We start from the raw sequence: 4,737 nt of genomic DNA, 5'->3' as shown, positions 1-4,737 counted from the left end.
TCCTCATCAACAAGAAGACACTCGCCAGATGCAGCCCCTTGGCCTTGGACTTCCCAGTCTCCATAACTATAAGAAATAAATTCTTTTTCAGTTTCAGGTATTCTGTTATAAGCAACAAGAAATGGACTAAGATGCCATATATCTGGTAAGAGGCAAATTTCCAAAATATATGAAAGTCTTCATTTAGAAAGTATGGAGAACAAGGTACAGGGAATGTGAGGCATAGGCACACAAATATTTCTGGTTTTATTACAGAGGGTACATGGAATAGGAATTTCTCTGAGGGTGATAAGTGTGCTTAAGGGAGAAGTTCATCACAGAACATAAATCATGCTGATTTTGATCCTCCACATCTCGTATCATCTGTCTTCATGATACAAGCAATGCTGTAGGGCAGAGAGACAGCATCTGTGTGCTGACACCCCTAGTGGGCACAAGGAGAGTTTACACCTAGGTCACCGCGCTGCCTCTGAGCTCTCTCTCCCATCCAAATATTTCTCACACTTACTTATGTCCCCACTTAATCCTATCCATCCAAATATTTCTCACACGTACTTAATACCATTATGTGCTGCATAATGATGATGGACCACATATTCAACCATGGTCCCATAAGATTATAATGGAGCTGAAAAATTTCTGTCATGTAGTGACATCATAGCTGTCCAACATCATAGCTTAACGTATTACTCACATGTTTGTGGTGACGAAACCATCCATAGAAATTTTATAAATTCAATCAGGGAAGAAGGAAGAGGGATAAATGAAAATAAACCAAGCTTGCAGCGCATTCAGCATTAATCATTAGGTCAGCTTGCTCTCTGACTTGCTTCCTCATAGTTTTTTGCTGTCTATTGCCCCAGAATCATGCAGAGCCTAGATTGTAGTTCTCCTTAACTGCTCTATAGACAACAACTTGAACATTGTGAAACATTATGTTTTTCATTTGAGATATTCTTTCAGGTCCTGTATATCAGTGAAACTACTGATGTCAGTTAGTCTGAAAGAACTGACTCACTAAAGAATTCAGTCCCTACATCCTGATGGTTTCATCAGCTTTACCCCAACCAATCATCAATTACCTCAATTTTCCAGCCTCTTGCCCTCCATGATCCCCTTAAAACTTCAGCCCAAAATTCCTCAGGGAGATAGATTTGAGGGTTTCTCGTATCTCCTCACTCAGCTGCCCTGCAATCATTAAACTCTTTCTCTGCTGCAAACCCTGCTGTCTTGGCATATTGATCTGTTGCTGCGCAGTGGGCATATGAACCTGTTGGTCCTGTAACAGTAATGCTGGCATAAACAAACCTACTGCACTGCCAGTCCTATAAAAGTATACAGCAATGTTCTGGGCCTTCACATTCACTCACCACTCACTCACTGACTCACCCAGAACAACTTCCAGTCCTGCAAGCTCCATTCATGCTAAGTGCCTTATACAAGTATACTATTTTTCTTAATCTTTTATACCATATTTTTACTATATATTTTCTATGTTTAGGTATGTTTAAATACATAAATACTTAGCATATGTTACAATTGCTCACAGTATTCAGCACACTAACACACTGTGCAGATTTGTAGATTAGGAGCAATAGGCTATTCCTTTTAGCCTAGATGTGTAGGAGGCTATATCATCTAGGCTTATGTAAGTACTCTCTAAGATGTTTGCACAATGATGAAGTCACCTCATGACACATTTCTCAGCACATATCCCTGTCATTAAGTGACACATGATTGTATCAGGAAAATCCAATCTCTCTATACCCTGGAGGGTGGAGGCCACTTTTTACCAGTGGGAGAATGGAGATTTGAGTGTGAAAATACTGTAGGAAAGAGACCGTAAGATTGCTTTCCAGAGGGACTTGACTTCCTTATTCCATTTTAACTTCAACCTCCTTTTTTAGTATATACAAATGTGGCATATACTGGCTAGCAATTCATAGAATTCATTTCTTTTTCTTCTTTTGTTTGCCATCCTACCTTGCAGTTAGATGCAGGCTTGAAACTGAGTCTTAGCCAATGGAGTGTGAAGGAAGTGATATATATTACTCTCTGTTCTTATCTATAAAATCCTCCCTCACATACTTTTCTATGTTACTTTTCTTTCTTCTGGCTTAATACAGAGTATCCCAGATTAGTTAAAAGTCATATTTTGTTGAGGATGGAAGAGCTCCAAGATGTAAGGGACAGATTTCCTGGATTACTCATTGTAGGAAGCTTATACACAGATCGTGAACACTCATTTTGGACTATGCATGAATATAAAAATAAATTAATTTTTTAAAATTAAGGAATGGAAATTATTGCATTTGTTTGTTAGTGCAGCTAGTTCATCCAAGCTAATGCAAAGCTAGTACATAACCCTTATAGAAAAATCTGGAAAAATACAGAATCCAAAAATGAGAGGAAAAGAAACACTTGCAATCCCAAAACCTGATGATATCCGCTGTTAACATTTTGTTGTAGAAACCCAGCTTTAGGAAGACAGGGTGATGAAATGGAAAAACAAAATTGACTGGAAATTAAGAGATCAGGGTTCTGGTCCCAGTTTTCTCTTAATTAGCAAAGCCTTTATTTCTGTTAGAGAAAGGAAAGACTTCGACATGTATTCTCTAAATTGAGAGAGAGAATGGGGTTGTTGCATAGAAAGGGAGTATTTATTACTCCACAATTGTCTTCTTTTAGCTAGTGGTCAAAACATTCAGGAAACTTCAAAGAGCTGCATGCTCAGGGAGAGGAGGTACAAGGGAAGCTGTGGGTGTGACGTTGTGATGGAGTGGACCAAGGAGGAGAAATGCTTGGGATTCTCTTTGGTTCTTGCCTGTGCTCTGGGAAATCACTGAACTGCCCTGAGGAAAATTGTCCCCTGGTGCAGTGAACTCCAGTGCTCCCATAAGTGTTTACCATCAGCAAAGAACGAGGCCTGCTTCTGAGTAACCTAGTTCTACCTAGAATGGACTGCAGGCATGCAGGTGAGCTAAATTTGTTCACTAGTAATATTACTTCTACTGCCTTTGGGAAGTGGGTCTAGGGACACAGTAGATGTGGGGGACAAACAAATACCATTCATCTTCGGGCTACCCTATTTAACTCCTGACAACTGGAACAGGGGTGTCGACAGTCAGAGGAGGAGGAAGGCAGAAGTGTGCACTGGAACACCAGATGTTTGAGGCTGCAAATTACATGGATGCAGAATAAATAACCCCAAAATAACCTTCTATCTGTGGTGTCCAGTCCCCCTCCTTGGCCAGGCATCAAAGCTACGTGTTGTTCGTTTAAAACATGAACATCCTGATCCCAGGACTTTGAAGATAGGAATCACCCATCCCAAACCAGACACACTGCCCACAGTAGCTGAGAAAGAAGCCAAAGGTGGTGAATGATTAGCAGAACTGCCAGACAGCTCCAGAGTCTGGACACAGAGTACCAGGAAAGCTGTTTCGTGGGGGAAACTCAGACTGATCAAAAGAGCCGAGGAAGTCCTTTGTGGCCTGTCTACTCCATGGTGAGACTCCTCCAACGTCTGTCTCCCCGATGCACCATCCCACAGTCCCAAGGGGCCCCAGGCACAGCCTTTACCACTGTGTCTAGCATCATGAAATGCTGCAGGGAGCAAGAAGGTCCTCAGGAATCCAGTAAATATGAATTTACTAATTGTGGTGACGTAATCTTGTCCTCACAGAGCTTACGACATCGCTAAAAGTGTAGTATACATACTCACACACTACGTATACAAACCTATATTAAAGAATTATTTTGAATTACAGAGTTTCATGGTGAGTGATGTGTAGAATGCATTTTAGAGGATTTCAATAACAAGACTTGTTTGTGGGGAAGGTACAAGGAATCATCTCTAGACTCGTCATAGAAAACTGCCTTTTACTATGTTTTACTGTAAGATTCTTTCAAAATCACCTTTTAAATTTGTCCTTCTTTGGTTGCTTAAGTTTTCCTCATTGTGTTTGTCATTGTTAAAGTTTATAACTCATTTTATTTCATTAGGAAATAGCTCTAGGGGAGGGAAGACCAGCTGCCTTCATCAGGAATTCACAGGCGGCATTTCTATGGGGAATCAGCACAAGGTCAGAGTCCAGGCCTCATCTGTCCAGACTTTTTTCTTAATAGTTCAAACATGGGTGAGCTACTGTAGTAGCACAAACAGAGAAATGTTTTGTTTGCAACTTTAGAACCACCCTCCACCTTTGCCCACCCTCTGTGTCTCTGGAGGCCGCACTTTATGGATGGCAATAACAACCTTCTTCACATTCTGGCTTCTGGTTGGGTTTCTTAAAGGAAGGCACAGGCAGGAGGAAGGAGGGTGGTGAGCAGGAGGAGAATGGGTCTGACATATCCGTTCCCAGTTAGCCTCTCTGCTGAGTGCAGAGGTTGTTTGCATCACCTACAGAGGGCCCCAGCTCCAGCAGGAGGCCAGCTCCTATAGCTAGAGCTACCCCTCAGGTCTGGTCAGCTGCTTCCCTGTGCCTAGGTGTGCTTAGTGGCTCTTCACTGTCGCTAACTCTTGGATATGTTAACTTTCCTGCCAACAGTGTTTTAAATAACTCATTTAATTAACACATAACAGTTTTACCCCATTTGAGTGTGCAATTCTAGATCAATGATTGATAGAGTAACAGATATCAAGAGTGGCCTCAGGAGTGGCCCTGAAGATAGAATTCTGGGACTAGGTTGCTCTCACACTTAGAAATGCATGGATAACCTCCTTGCCAGGGAAAA

The sequence above is a fragment of the Chlorocebus sabaeus genome, chromosome 25, assembly GCF_047675955.1.
Source record: "Chlorocebus sabaeus isolate Y175 chromosome 25, mChlSab1.0.hap1, whole genome shotgun sequence".
NCBI lineage: Eukaryota > Metazoa > Chordata > Mammalia > Primates > Cercopithecidae > Chlorocebus > Chlorocebus sabaeus.
The sequence above is the reverse complement of the archived record's forward strand: the minus strand, read 5'-3'. Positions refer to the sequence as shown.